This window comes from Onychostoma macrolepis, unplaced genomic scaffold, assembly GCF_012432095.1.
Source record: "Onychostoma macrolepis isolate SWU-2019 unplaced genomic scaffold, ASM1243209v1 Scaffold2, whole genome shotgun sequence".
Taxonomy (NCBI): domain Eukaryota; kingdom Metazoa; phylum Chordata; class Actinopteri; order Cypriniformes; family Cyprinidae; genus Onychostoma; species Onychostoma macrolepis.
In genome coordinates, this window is record NW_026704708.1 from 59,907 (window position 1) to 76,207 (window position 16,301).

At 38.0% G+C, this 16,301-nt stretch overlaps 1 pseudogene; it reads left to right on the forward strand.

The window, feature by feature from the left end:
* Positions 1 to 634: 634 nt before the first annotated feature.
* LOC131535242 (NACHT, LRR and PYD domains-containing protein 3-like) overlaps positions 635 to 16,301 on the forward strand; it is a 34,689-nt pseudogene continuing 19,022 nt past the window's right edge.

Consider the following 16,301-nt stretch of genomic DNA (forward strand, 5'->3'; position numbering starts at 1 on the left):
CAAATATGATTATTTATTGAACCCTGCACCTTTTTTGTACAAATGCTTTTTTAATGATTTTGTATACTAAAACATGTACGTTATTTGAAAAAAATGATTTGATATCACAAACGTTTTTCCACTGTGTGTGGAGTTTAAAGACGCTCCCTTAAGCTCTATAGATGCGTGGAGTGATGCGCATCACAATTAATCACAATCGTTTCTCCATGTTAACAGCCAGAATCGATTCTATAAGGAATATCAAAGTGTTTCATAGGAACCTTTATAAAAGCTAAGCCACGATTTTACGTGTAGCTGCTTCATAGAAAGGCGGTGGATTTTGTGAATCTGTGTAAATAAGGTGAGTGCTGATGCTCAGGTGCTTTACAGGTGACTTCCTCATTCATATTTCCTCTAAAGGACGTATATTTTTTATGTTTTAATATTTTAATTTGCAAGCAGATGAATGTGGTTTGATTGGTGTTTGGTGTTGTCTGTGGTTTATTTGATCATTTGTTAACACACGACTAACATTGTGTATCTGAGTGAACCGTGTCTCATGATCTGTTTCTCTCAGGATCCGTTCAGATGAATTATTGTGTTTGTTTGTCATTTCCATTCAGAGTCAGTGCTGGAGATCAGATTCTGTTTCATCATGGATCACACACAAACATCCACAGATGAAGATTTTTCTCCAGGATGCAGGTACTTTGAATAAACACTGTATTAAATCACCTTGAATGATGGTAGATGGGAGTCTCCATCGAGTTTTTGTGTCTGGAGGTTTGTAAGTTAAAATTGAGATTTTATATAGTGCTGTCAATCGATTAAAAAATGTAATCGCATTAATCACAGTCATGGATTTAAATTTTTAATTCAAGGCAATTTTAAAATACTAGGATTTACCTGTAAATGTGTTGAAAAAGAAATGCATGACAAACTAGTTTAAGGAAACAGAACCTTTCACACTTCCGCCAGGTATGAGACATAATCCTCATTATTCTTTTGTCATTATTCTTTTGTTTTTATTCAGCCATTATCAGCCTTTAAACTGGCAATAAAACGTTTACCAAGCCACATCACTTCAATCCCAGTATACATTTACCCAACTGTTATCAAAAGTATTTCTAAATAAATACAACAAAACATTTCTTGCGACCTTACGTGAAGGATTATGAGAAAATGCATTATGAAGAAGAATTGGACCTGTTCTGCAGGTGCATTAGAGCTAATATTAGCATCATGCTTCATAAGACAATTTATGAGATTAATAGTGCGCTTTTACTCAGAATTCACTTTAAACCACCATCAAGTGTTTGTAATAACTTCCTTTTACGATCACATGTGGAATTTGGTTGTTTACTGTTGTTAAAATATGCTATTTATAGCCTTTTATATTGCTGCACAAATTTCCTATTGTAATCGTGTTTATTATCTTATATAATCTATAGTGGCTGTTGTCATGTTTATTTCTGCTGTGTAAAAGCCTTAACATGTATGCTCTGCTGAAACTCACGTTGTTTGTGATGTTACAACCGCCTCTCTGTTCTTAAGTTGCCAGGGATACATTCCAAGTATAATACACATTAGTAAAAGGATCTATTTTCATTTTTATTTGTCTATATACACTTTGGGGCGGCCGTGGTAGATTATAAAAGTAGCCCAAAAAACTGTTTCCAACTATTTTTTAGGGGAAGTTGCTAAAGGAAGGTTGATTTGTTGCTAAAAGTTGCTAAATGACATTATTACGTAATCACGATGCAAAATTGTCACCCCATCAAATCTCAGCGAAAAATATATTTTATATGTTAATTTGGATTTGTTCATTAAATAATATAAATGCATAACATAATATCAAAATGTAAATAACTGTTTTAAATACATTACATTTTTGAAAACAAGTTTTTGTATTAGCTAGTAAACAAGTAAAATTACTAGTACCTTTTCCATTTTCCTAGATATTGTTCTTACAGTGTACCAACTGTACAAGCTACTAAGTGTATCATAAAATTAACAATTATTAAATTACGAAATTATTTTTTTACTATCATTATTAAATTAAACAATTGCAAATAGCAGCTAACTTGATTCACGTGATGTGTGCACTACTAGGCATCTTTGTTTTCTCTTTTGTGTAATTTAAATGGTAAATGTTCCTTTTTATCATTTGAGTCCCTTATCAAATGTTGTTAAAAGTTGCCAAATAAATTTTAAAAATAGCTAAATTTGCTGCTAGGTGCTTTTGGAAGAAAAAGTTGTTAGGGTAGTCTGAAAAATTGCTAAATTTAGCAAAAAAACAGCTAAGTTGGCAACACTGACCGCAACCCACGGCTCTGTAATTTTTCCTGCGACTGTATTTTCAAAATAGTCCACTTGTGCCGCGATCCTGGCAACACTGGTTCACTGTACCCTCAATCACACAATGATAGATAACCTTCCACGCTGCGATGACAGCAAGAAGTTGGGGTCAAACCTTATCAAACGATGAATTTGCGGTAAAAAAATATTAACGCGTTAAAATTTTTATTAATTACCGTTGAAAATTAACGTTCATAAATAAACAAAAAAATAAAAGCCTTCTCATGGAGAAAATACGTGAAGACATTAAAAGAAATAGATTATTATAATAAAGGACTAAATCTGTTTTGTTATAGTTTATTTCAGCAGAAGACATCAGAAGCAGAGTCCAGCTGTGTGTCTATGAGGAGTGACGAGTCAATAGGTCATCCAGTAAATTTTAAGAGTGGAGATGCAACGACTGATCTCAGGTACATTTTTATATAAATATTATTATAGCATGTCATTTTATATCAGCTAAAAAGTGTTATCTTTAAAGATCTTTATCTGATATTTTAACATGTAGCCTATAATGTTGCGCAGAGAGACAGATTTGTGAAAGCACTCAGTTCTATTCAACATCTTTTCTAACAAAAGTGTAAATTAAATAATCCTGAAGTGATTTTTAAATTGATTTGTTTAAATAATATATGATGCACTTTGTTAAATATGGTAATTCAAAGGAGTCACTATAATCTCTCTCTGTTATAGTTCAGTTCATCAGAAGAGATCAGAAGCAGAGTCCAGCTGTGTGTCTATGAGGAGTGATGCATCTATGAGTCAAATAATAGATTATAAGAGTGAAGATACAAAGACTGATCTCAGGTCTAATGTTTCTGTAAAAGGTTATTTGATTATGATACAGAATACATAAGACACTGTGCTTATTAAATAATGTAGTATTTTAATTTTACAGGCATGAAGTCCTTAACGCATTTAGATCAAATCTGATGAAGAAGTTTGAGCGTCTGTATGAGGAACAGCGACGAGAAACCCAACACTCCTGAATGAGATCTACACAGAGCTCTACATCACAGAGAGTGAGAGTGGAGAGATCAGTAATGAGCATGAGGTGAGACAGATTGAGACACAATCCAGGAGAGCAGCAACAGAGGACACAGCCATCAAATACAATGACATCTTTAGACCTTTACCTGGACAAGACAAAGTCATCAGAACTGTGCTGACAAAGGGAGTCGCTGGCATTGGAAAAACAGTCTCTGTGCAGAAGTTGATCCTGGACTGGGCTGAAGGGAAAGAGAATCAGGACGTCCAGCTCATATTTCCACTGCCTTTCAGAGAAATCAACTTGATGAAGGACAAAACACTCAGTCTTTTGGATCTTCTTCACGTCTTTTTCCCTGAGACTAAAGAAATGGAAATATCCAGTGATGAATATAAAGTGCTGTTCATCTTTGATGGTCTGGATGAGTGTCGTCTGTCTCTGAACTTTAAGAACAAAGTGAAACTCTGTAATATATCTGAATCAGCCTCCGTGGACGTGCTGCTGACGAACCTGATTGTGGGGAATCTGCTTCCCTCTGCTTTCATCTGGATCACCTCCAGACCAGCAGCAACTGATCTCGTCCCCTCTGAGTGTGTCCATCAAGTGACAGAGGTACGAGGCTTTAATGAGCCACAGAAGCAGGAATACTTCAGGAAGAGAATCAGTGATCAGAGTCTGGCCAATACAATCATCTCACACCTGAAATCATCAAGGAGCCTCTACATCATGTGCCACATCCCAGTGTTCTGCTGGATCTCAGCCGCTGTTCTAGAGAAGATGTTGAGTCCAGCAGAGAGTGTAGAGATTCCCAAGACTCTCACTCAAATGTACACATGCTTCCTGATCCTTCAGACCAACATCAAACATGAGAAGGACTATGAGAAGAAGGTGACAGATGAAGACATGATCCTCAAACTGGGGAAAGTGGCTTTTCAGCAGCTTGTGAAAGGCAACCTGATCTTCTATGAGGAAGACCTGAGAGAGTGTGGCATTGATGTGACAGAAGCATCAGTGTACTCAGGATTGTGCACTCAGATCTTCAGAGAGGAGTTGGGCTTGTATCAGGGGAAAGTTTTCTGCTTTGTTCATCTGAGTATTCAGGAACATCTAGCAGCTCTGCATGTGCACCTCTCCTGTACAAACCACAACAGAAATGTGATTGACCAAATGACTAAACAAAGACCACTTTCTAAAGTTTTGAATTGGTTTCAGAATAATTCATTGTCTGGGCTGCATCAGAGAGCTGTGAATGAGTCTCTACAGAGTGAAAATGGATATCTGGATCTTTTCCTGCAGTTCCTTCTGGGTTTGTCAGTGGAGTCTCATCAGATTCTCCTACAACAAATAATGACACTGAAAAGAAGCAGATCTGACAGCAATGAGAAAACAGTTGAGTACATCAAGATGAAGATCAGGAACATTGACTCTCCAGAGAAATCCATCAATCTGTTCCACTGTCTGAATGAACTGGGTGATCATTCACTAGTGAAGGAAATACAACAGTATCTGAAATCTGGAACGATAAGTGAAGCTAAACTTTCTTCATCTCAGTGGTCAGCTGTAATTTTTCTGTTGTTGACATCAGAAGAGGAACTGAATGAGTTTCGTCTTGATAAATTTGTTAAAGGAAAGAATGAGCCTAAAAATATGGAAGTTCTTCAGAAGCTGCTGCCTGTGATTAAAGAATCCAGATCAGTTCAGTAAGTATCACTGAGAACAATCACTTCACTGCTAAAACATTAAGAAAATCAAAGTTAAAAGCTCATAAATCTTGTGCTGCAGATGTTGTCCAGAGTTTAATGGTCAGTGGTTTTATTTAAAATCAGAGACACCATAACATTCAGAGTCAGAGAAGAGTCATATTAATCAATTATTCAGGTTTGTCAATAATTAAAAATGGCTTTGCAAAAAAAAAAAAAGGATTTAAGTAATTGTAATTTTTAAACCACTGACATTGTGCAACAAAGGAATATTATTTATCTTTCTTAAATGAGGCTCATGTATTTGTTCTGTGACATTTTAGATCTCAGTGCAATTATCCAATAAACATGTTAATTTGTGTTTTAAGTTTGTACTTTATTTTTGATAATGGATTCACTGCTAAACTGATTTGATCTGAACTGATAGAGTGTAGTGTGTCATTGTTCTCTACAGGTTGAGTTATTGTGGCGTCACAGATGAAGGTTGTGCTGCTCTGGCTTCAGCTTTGAGATCAAACCCCTCACACCTGAAACAACTGGATCTGTCTTGGAATAAACTAGGAGATTCTGGAGTCACGCTGCTGTCTGCTGGACTGGAGGATCCCCGCTGTAAACTGGAGAAACTGCAGTAAGATCATATTTAACTCTCACATATAAAACAAAATGTAAATTATATTTGAAGCGTTGAGTCTTTCTGCTGCTGTGAGTTCAGCTGATTGAGCTGTAAATGATTGAACACATGAGCTGCTCCTCAGTAATATGATACTGCAGGACTGAGAGTCAAACTGAAATACACACTTTCACACACAATCAATATTTCAATCTCTTTAAAGAGTCAGTGACTGGTTTTAAAACCATTGCTTTAATTGTGTAAAATAACACAAATCACTGCTGCTTGCATATGAGTACAGATCTAAATAACACGGTAAAACTCAGGTAGTAAATAGTGTCATTTACTTAAAACAGATTTTGTATGAGACAAACGTTTTTTAAATAAAAAAAAAATCAGACAGTTGTTGTGATGAGGTAATGTTATTTTTCCTTCTTGAAAGAAACTTGATTTATGATCATGCTTTGTGCTCTTTTGGATCTCAATCCAATGATCCATCAAACATGTTGGTTTGTGCTTTAAGTTTGTACTTTCTCTTTAATAATGGATTCACTGCTAAATATATGAAGATAAAAGAGTAGCAAAAGTCGAGAGCTAACTGATTTGAATTTGAGAACTTGTCATAGTAATATTCATATTTGTTGAAAGTTGAAATTTACACTGACAGTGTACACCCATGTGATACACTTATGATTGTATCACTCCGCTTGCAGTATTTCTCACAGTGACTCATGGTGGACGCCGAAATCCACTATAGTTTTATAAGTAGTACTGTTTTTGTGTGAGTTTTTAGGTGAGAATGTGCTTATTTAGACTTCAAATATGCATTTTGTTAATAAAGATAACGTCTGTTTGAAAGTTTGCTTCAATGTTTTTGGAGATGTGAGCTCCAAGGCATCAGTAGCCATTCAGTGCTCATGAACTCGTTGAGAGCAGCCTCACCTCGACCAGATCTTCTGGAATTTTTGGCTGAGAGCAAAATCACATCACATTATATTTTAATGTAACTTTAATGCTGTATATCAGAGCGCTGCCTTTGTACTTTTGACTGAATTACCTATAAACTATTATGATGACTGTTGTTGTTTATTAAATATTACTGTTCAATAAATAACATTTGATATAAAAATGTAGTAGTATTTAGTAGGGCTGCACGATATATCGCATGCGATATTTAATGTGCATTTTGTCAGTAAAGCCGGTTCTGTAATCAGCGGTAATTTCCATCACGTGCGTGATTTCACATGGAGCAGCATTTACTACACAGAGCCGTTGTTCACTGACAAGCTGCGCAAATCCACATTAATTATCAATGACACACTTGTGCGCTCTCCTTATGTGTATGTGCACGCATCTTTGTACTTCACCGTTCATAACTTGGACTGAAAGATGAATGTGTAGAAAGTGAACATGTCTCCAAAAACCTTGTTGAGCTGCAGGTTTTTGGAGACATGCTCACTTTCTACACATTCATCTTTCAGTCCAAGTTATGAGCGGTGAAGTACAAAGATGTGTGCTACATTTATTTTTCACCAAAAGTACAAAGTACAAAAATGGCAGGTGCCGATGGAAAAACAGGGCGAGTTGGCATTTGATGGGCACTTTTCAAACTACTTGGGTGGAGCCCTGCGCTTCAGGCCAGACAGGTCTGACTCATGTGCAAAATCAATTAAAACTTCCAGTTTACCTGGAGGGCGGGCCGTTCAAACCGCACTTTGCTTTGACAGTCACTGGTGTTGGCATTTTGAATTAGTAGCTGTGGTTAATGTTTCAGTATTTTAGTGAATGTAAGTGAGCTATGCTCTGATTTTAAACTGTAATTTTGACACCTCCTGAAGTGGGTCATACCACTGCTATTACCAGAGCACTCAGCAGTTTAGTTGAATGGTAAAGCTCGCCCTCTTTAACAGTGCAGTTCAACTAAATGTATGTAGCAAACAAAGCTGAAATAGCTCGAACAGTAACAACAACACTGAAATAAGAGTGCATGCAATTTTTATGTGCATCTGACTGAAAGATAAAGAAGAAAACTGCCTCTCATTCTGTAAATTAGATCTGCGCGGGACGGATTTTTCGGTCACGCAACCACAAGATTCTTTCCTGCACCTGCCCACTCCTGCAGAAATGTATGTTATCCTGTCCCACTCCCGCCCGCAACATTCATGTTTTGTCCCGTTCCCGCCCGCAAAAGCCTGCATAAAAGTAGCCTTATATAGATTTTTATTTTTTCCCAGTACATCCATGAAATTTACATTAAATAGTAAGTTCCGTGTAGCCACAACATTCGAGCATAAATGTTCCCGATAAAATATTTGTTATTAAAGCATCAAAATTCACAAACCACTGTTATTTTTAACAGAAAAGCAAGCATAGGCTTCTGCGTGCATGGTTTGGCATGGCAGAATGCGAGCAAAGAGCTCCCTTTATAATCACTAAAAGCTGACATCTCAGTTCATTGCGATCTCACAAAGCTCTGTTATAACACAATGAATATTTGCACAATGAATATTTCATAATGTCTACACTTTGTGTGTTATAACGAGAAGATTTGTAAGAACGTAAATTTCAGCACTGCACAAGAACTCTAGCCTTTTGAGGGTTGAGTAGATTTTAAACACCTCTGATTGGCCATTGCGCTCCAACTACATTGCTGAACGCTGCAAACGTTATAAATAGAAATTCTACCTATGCTTGTGCCTGTTAATTGTTTTTATTTTATATTAGTTGTTCTTGTTGATTTTGTGCGGTAGATAAATACCGTACTCACCCATCAAGTCTTTTTAATTGCAATTTTTAGAACAACGAACATACAATGTGTAACAAGTAGAATTAGGTACTGCTCCTTTAAGGCGAAACACACTCTTACTTCCTCACTGATGAGTGGTCAGTCGTTATTTTGTTCCAAAATAGCCTAGCGTTGCATTGTCAATATAGGCTACATCATTCTTATGAAAATACCGAAATGGCCTGCATGCTATTCAGCTGTAGTGATATCTGATGCATTTGTCCATCTAAGAGATTTCCTGTAATGCCATATGTTTAGTGATTCTGACTAACAGATATTATATAAGTGTTTAATACTCCATAATGCTCACATTTGGGTAAAAATAGAAAAATAATACTAAAGTACTTTAGTAACGCAGTAACTTGAGTAGTTTTTCAGCAAACTGCTTTACTCTTATTACCAGAACATGCAGGATTAATGTTTAAGTAGTCTTTTGTGGTTTAATATTTATATATACTAGTCCATATTTAAGTGTAATCACCTACTTTTGATTAATTCATTTAAACAACCACCCTATAATGATAAAGATCCACCCAGTGTTTTTTTTTTTTTTTTTTAATCTCTTTAAATCATTTCCCCTTTCTCATATCAAGATGTTCTCAGATGCCTGTCAGTGTGACGTCACACAGACCAAGGCCGCTCCCATGATTGTTGATTGACACTAGCGTTTCAGCACAGACTGGACTGGTGTCTTACCTTAGACCTGCCCTGAATGAGCTGTCTTCAGTCCGCCATTGTTTCACCGCTGGAGCAGATGTAGACAAGAATGTCTCCTAAGCGATTGACGTGTTTTGTTGTTGGATGTAATAATGAACATAGCAGTCGTCATTTACTCCCAACATCTGAGCCGCTGAAGATGCAGTGGATTACGTTTGTTTTGAAGGAATGCACCCCCGATCTACCTAAATGTGTTTGTTTGCGCAAATCATTCGTGATCCAGCTTCACCTCCAGAAGTAGTGAGTATAAGGTTTTTAATGAATATTTGCAAATCGCCTTTCCTAATAATGTGCTTAGTTAGCAAGTTTCAAAATGAATGCGGCTAAAGTTTACCGTCTCTCAGAGAGTGGCTCGGAAAAGAGGGGCGGGGTGAACGGAGCTCATTTACATTTAAAGCAATATGCAACAAAACAGCTTGTTCTGAAAAGAGCTGTTTTAACGGTAAAACAGTGTTGTTTTACACTACCACTGAGAAATTTTAACCAAACTATGTTACAGACTTTTCATTAAGACCCTACAGAATCATATTAACTTGTGGAAAATTGGCATCCAATGACCCCTTTAACATGTCTATTGCACTGAAATTATGCGTTTTAAATCCATATCAGTTTAAATTTCTGATATAGGGTTTTCTGAGCGCACGTGCACAGAAAGCGGCTGTCACACGGCATTTGAGTACTAAAGTTCTCTTTCATGACTTATTGTGCTTAAACTGTCAAATACGCACAAGTTTGTTAAAAACACATGAGTCACAAAAACAGTCGGTTATGTCTGCGAAGGTAAACAGCTGGGAAAGAATTATATTATATCTGTGTGGTGGCAGCAGCGTAATATACAGTAAATAAATACAGGTGCATCTAAAAAATTTGGAATATCTTTAAAAAGTTCATGAAAGTCAAATGTCTTGTGTTAGAAAGGCCATATGCGAGGGAGTGACAATGTCCATGAATATTTAGTGATTCACACCTGAGAGACAAAGGGCCCTCCCCTAATGAGCCATAAGTGTAAACAAGTAAATTAGTAATAAGAGTAAAATTATGGCATTCTTAGAATTGACACTTAAGACTAAAATTTTACTTTGAGCAGCTTTATACATACGGCACCTGATCAGGATATCCCTAGTATTTAGCAAAAGCCTTAAACTTTAACTTTTTTCCTAATTTATAGTATTTGTTTTATTTACTATGGAATAGGCCAGCACATTTAATCATTGAAATAGTTCTGTGTTGGAAGACCTTTTACATAATAGTGATGTGTGTCAAACTGATGTTTATCAAGGTCCACAGTGCATCACATGGTCAAAGAACAGACAATGTATGGGGTGGTCAATACCGGTAGACACAAATAACAGGTAGAGATTTTGGACTGTCTTCTGAATTACAGTTACCTGCTCACGTGACATTGCTGTGCTACATGGTCATGAAAACTTAATGCTTGCTTAATTAGTTTCTTATTCTTATTTAATCGCTGACTGTTTACTTGTCTTCAGCTAGCTTGAGGTTTTTTCAAAGCTAGTATTAGTTTTATGTGATATTGACACTGGTGACAAGAATTATGACATTTCTATGGTATCAAAAATTTTGATAGAATAGAACTTTATTGTCATTGTTTAGGTACAATGAAATACAGTTTAGCAGCTCTTCAGATTAGCAGGTAACAAACAGTATGACTGTTTATAAACAACACTGTTTATAAGACAAGTAGACATTATAAACAGACAGCAACATTCAAGACAAAGGCATAAATACAAAAATATAAATATAAGAATATAATTACACTGAGGTAGTGCAAGATGTAACAGTGAAAGATGTAATCGTGCAGTCTGGTAATCTAATGGGGGAAAGATTATTGCACTTTGTTAGGGTAGGGGTTTATTGCACGAGTCCTTGAAGGAAGTGGAATTATGCATTTAAGCTTCTAACTGCCTGAGGAAAGAAGCTATTTTTCAGTATGTTTTTTCTGGATTGCCTTCTCCCTAAGGTAGAGGGAGAACAGATGATGTCCAGGGTGAGTGGGGTCTTTTAAAATGCGTCTCGCCTTCTTTTGAAGTCGGTCAGTGTAGCTGTCACTGAGTATGGGCAATGACGTACCAATGACACGCTCAGCTGCCCTCACTACCCGCTGAAGGTCCTTCCTGTTCTCTTCTGTGCAGCTGGAGAACCACACAGTGCAGCAATAGGTTAGCAGGCTCCCTATGGCTAAACAGTAGAAGTTGGTCAGCAGGTTTTGAGTGAGTTGGGGATGCTTCAACTTCCTGAGGAAGTAAAGTCTATGTTGTGCCTTCACCACCTGCTGGGAGATGTGCATAGACCAGGTGAGGTCAGCAGAGATATGCAGTCCAAGGAATTTGAAGCTCTCTACCCTCTCGAGTGCTCAATGCGCTTAGATTTCCTGAAGTCCAAAATTATTTCCTTTTAGGTGTTTTTGATGTTAAGATCCAAATTGCTGTAGGAGCACCATTCTATGAAATGCTGAATCTCCTCTCTGTAGGCTTGTCTGATATCAGCCCAACTATGGTGGTATCATCAGCAAACTTGACGATGGTATTTGTAGGATGAATGGGGGAACAGTCATTGGTGAAGAGGGCGTAAACGAGGGGGCTGAGAACACACCCATGTGGTGTGCCAGTGTTCAGGATGAGTGTGGAAGATGTAAGATCTCCCATCCTGACCTTCTGGGGTCTACTGCTCAGAAAATCCAGTATCCATGTGCACAGTGAACTACCTGAGCCCAGACTGCTTAGCTTTTGAACCAGTTTATGTGGGCTGACTGAAATCCACAAATAGCATTCTTACATAGGTGTTTCCCCTGTCCAGGTGAGTAAGTGCTGTGTGGAGAGCTGAGATGACTGCATCCTCCGTCGATCTGTTTGCTCGGTATGTAAACTGGTGTTGATCAAGGTCGGCAGGGATGGAAGCTTTAATATGAGAGAAGATGAGTCTCTCAAAACATTTAGTGATGATGGGGGTTAAGGCAACTGGTCGGTAGTCATTAAGGCAATTCACTGTGCTTTTCTTTGGTACTGGGATAATTGTAGCCGATTTGAGGCAGGTCGAACTGTGGATTATAGAAGCGAGAGATTAAAGATGGTGGTGAATATCGCTAACTGGTCCACGCAGGCCTTAAGGATTCTTCCTGTGACTCCACCTGGTCCAGCTGCTTTCATCTCGTTGATTCTACATAGTGTGGATCTGACTTGGTACTGGTGTAGTACCAGTGATGGGCAGTAGCGTCGCTACAAGTAGTGACGCTACTAGTTTAACTACATTTCTCAGTAGCGTGGTGGTAGCGTCACTGCTTTCTGAATCAAATAGCTTTTCGGTAGTTAAGCTCTTTTTTGATCAAGTAGCGGTAGCGTCAACAAAAGCTAACGTTACATTTTCCAAAGAAAGCATTCTGAAACTCAAGCTCAAATCAGAAATATAACAGCTACGGATCACTGATCCTGGATCAGTAAGTGACGCCACAGACACTAAAGCTCAGAACGCCATTGGCTCCTCAAACTGTCAGTCAAACCTCATTATTCCTCCCACCTCACTTATCAATGAAGTGCGGCGCGCATTTTGGAGCATCTCAGCTTGTTTGCAGTCTGAAGGTAAATAAAGAACTGTTGATTGAATAAGTACAGCGGTTTCTTTACTCAAAAACACTATATATAAAGGCTAATCCTTTTTTTTTTTTTTTTTTTTTGTTTCTTTTTGTTTTTGAGGAGCGGAGAAGAGTTTCTCTAGCATTTGTTGTCAAGTCACAGCCAAATAGCTCGTGCAAAGCGCTGAATCTTTCATAATATGATACTTTGGCCAAATAACAGAAAAAAACTGAACGCCCACATAATGACAGAAAACTGGGGAAAACGGGACACGAGTCATTAAAAAAAAAAAAAAAAAAAAAAAAACATTTGCTGGTCAAAAGCTTCGTATTTGAACTTGATTTTGGTGAAATGTTTATATTAATATCTAATGACACATGCAACGATGCAAATAAACATAGCCTATCTGTAGGCCTAAACATCTATATGGTAACACTATACAATACGATTTCATTAAAATACATTTGTTACAGTATTTATTAATCTTTGTTAATGTTAGTTAATGAAAATACAGTCGTTCATTGGTAGTTCATGTTAGTTCACAGTGCATTAACAAATGTTAACAAACAACTTTTGATTTTAATAATGCGTTAGTAAATGTTGAAATTAACATTAAGATAAATGCTGCAGAAGTATTGTTCATTCTTAGTTCATGTTAACTACTGAACCTTATTGTGAAGTGTTACCATTTATATAAATGTATCTGTATACAATAAAGCCTCAATACCAACAACCAATAGGAGGTTTCCGGCCGACAGCGAAAATTTATTTTGCCTATGTCATAATATGAGGTCAATCCGGCCCTGTATTTGATACTGATTATGTTGCCAAATTGGTTTGGAACAGCTGTTGAATAAACAATTAAACTGAACATGCCTGTCTATCTGCTTGACTGACAGTTTTATTGATCACTGAGAGAGCATTGACTTGGTATGATGTTGGTTCAATAGAATTTTTTTTTTTTAAATAGCTTGGATGTAGTAAACTACTTTTGCCATGTTGCTGTAGCTTAGCTTGCTACATTTCCCAGGGCTGTAGCTTTAGTGTAGTTAAGCTTCATTTAAAGAAGAGTAACTGTTAGCTTAGCTCACTACATTTTCCAAGTAGCTTGCCCAACACTGTGTAGTACTATGGGGTTGTTTCCCTCTGGTAAAGCAGTGTGAAGTCTTGTCTTTCCACTCCGGCGGTCAAAACAAGTAAAGAAGTTGTTTAAAGTGTCTGGCAGTGTGCTGTCTGTGGTGTTTGCGGCTGTGTGGTTGTCCTTATAGCAAGTGAGAGTTTTTATCCCCTGCCACATACATCTGGAGTTGTTACTGTTGAAGTATTCCTCTATGTGCTGCTTGTACCTGCATTTTGCCTCTCTGATGCCCTTCCTCGGGCTATTCCGAGCCTCTTTGTAGGCTTGCAGATCCCAAAATTTTAACCCAGCATCCCATGCTCTAAGCATTGTTTTTACCTTGCTGTTGAACCATGGTTTTCGGTTAGGAAATACTTTCACAGTCCTTGTCTCAGACACATTCTCAGCACAAAAATTTATATATGAAAGAATGGCTGATGTGTGTCCCTCCAGATCTATCCCCTCAGCAACAATGTCCCAATCTGTATCCTCAAAGCAGACCTGCAGGGCTGAGGTGGCTTCCTTAGTCCATATTTTGACTGTCTTTGTGGGTGGACTTTGTGTGCAGATGACAGGTCTGTATGCTGGTATCAGCGACAGAGACAGATGGTCTGAGAGTCCTAGATGTGGCAGAGGGGTGGCTTTGTAGGCTTGTGGAATGTTGCAGTACACTTGATCTAGAGTGTTCTTTCCTCTTGTCTGGAAGTTAACATATTTATAGAATTTGGGCAGAACAGAGTTTAATTTGGCATGATTAAAGTCTCCCACTGCTATAACAATGCTGTCTGGTTGGGCCGACATATGTTGGCTAATGGAGTGATGCAGCTTCTCCATGGCTAACCTGGCGTTAGCATGCAGTGGTACACAAATAGCTTTTATAACTATCGATGTAAACTCTCTGGGCAGGTAGAAGGTTCTGCACTGTAGCATCAAATATTCTAAGTCCGGGTCGCAGTAATTGTCTTTGACTGTGGCGTTTGCACACCAGTAATTGTTTGTGTAAATACAGAGACCCCCTCCTTTTTTCTTACCGGAGTGAATGGTCCGATCCACTCTGAAAACAGCATGGCCTGCTAGCTCGATTAGTAGCATCCGGGGTGTTTTGTTCCAGCAAAGTCTCTGTTATAACCATCGCACAGTGATTCAAGCAGTTTGAGGTAATCCACAATCACAATTCGTCCATTTTGTTGTTGAGCGATCGGGTGTTACTGAGAAAAAGACTCGGAATGGCCAGATTATACGGGTTAGCCTTTAGCTTAGCTTGCAGGCCGCCCCACTCACCCCTTTTCTGCTTTCTGTGTCTGCGCCATGTTAGTGGGAGGATGGTAAGCTTACCGCTCCGAGGATAGCGTCGGATCTCCGGAGCAATAAAGTCCCAGCTCTTATTGTTTGCAACGTCGTGATTATTGTCCGCAAGCATAAGTATTTCGGCTCTGCTCTACTGTGTACGTGCATACACTAGTGTACATATAAAAACATACAAAATAAACACGAAAAACCCAAAATAACTGCTAAAACGACTGGTCGCACCACCATCTTTGTATGCAGATATCGTACAGACCTTATGTAAAGCAAAAATAACTATATCATGATATCGTTACAGTGAAATAAAATGTCTCGTGTCGTGATATAAGATTTTGGTCATATTGCCCACTCCTAAGACAATGTTAGGGTTTTTATATTCTTGCATGGTCTTCTACCTCAAGTCTACCTTTTGATATTTAACTTTGCTAAGCAGAGCTACCACATTATGATCTTAATATATAGGGTATAGTGAAGAAATACACGTTGGTTCACTGGAGAACTTACTAAATTAATTTTACATTTATTTATGTTCATTTAAAACTTTTTTTTTTTTTTTTTTTTTGGCATTAGAACCAGGAAGTGTTGATACAGACAATTTGTTTATGAAAAGAAATTGCATCTATAGAGGGCACATTACTGTATAAAACTGAGCATTACATTACAGCAGAGTGTGTTGTCCACTGCTGGAGCCGGGAGGACAGTGAATCATCCACTGAGTGAGGAGAGTCTGCTGTCCACCACAGCTTCTGTTGTCCACCACAGCTTCCCGTGTCTTCTGTGTTGTTAGGTGAGCAGGTAGCCTCTGCAGTCTTCTGCCGTGCCATTACTTTCCCAAAGCCGGCTTTCCTACCAAAATGACAAACTTGGTGCCACTGCTGTGTGACGTCATCACACAAAGAAACAATCCAATTTTACTGGTGAGGCATCGACCAATTAGGTGTGTAACGATAAATTGATTAATCTAATGCATCGCAATTCTCTCTGAAATCGATTCTGAGCTTAGTTTTAACAGCAGATAGCACTGCATGCTTTAGAAACAGCTTGCTTTCAGTTCCTTACACACCACTTGAGTTCAAAGTTCAAAGTTCAAAAAGGTTGAAGCGAATTACAAGAGTGTTCACAGTGGGTTGTGTTTACATTAATCTTGCGTCATAA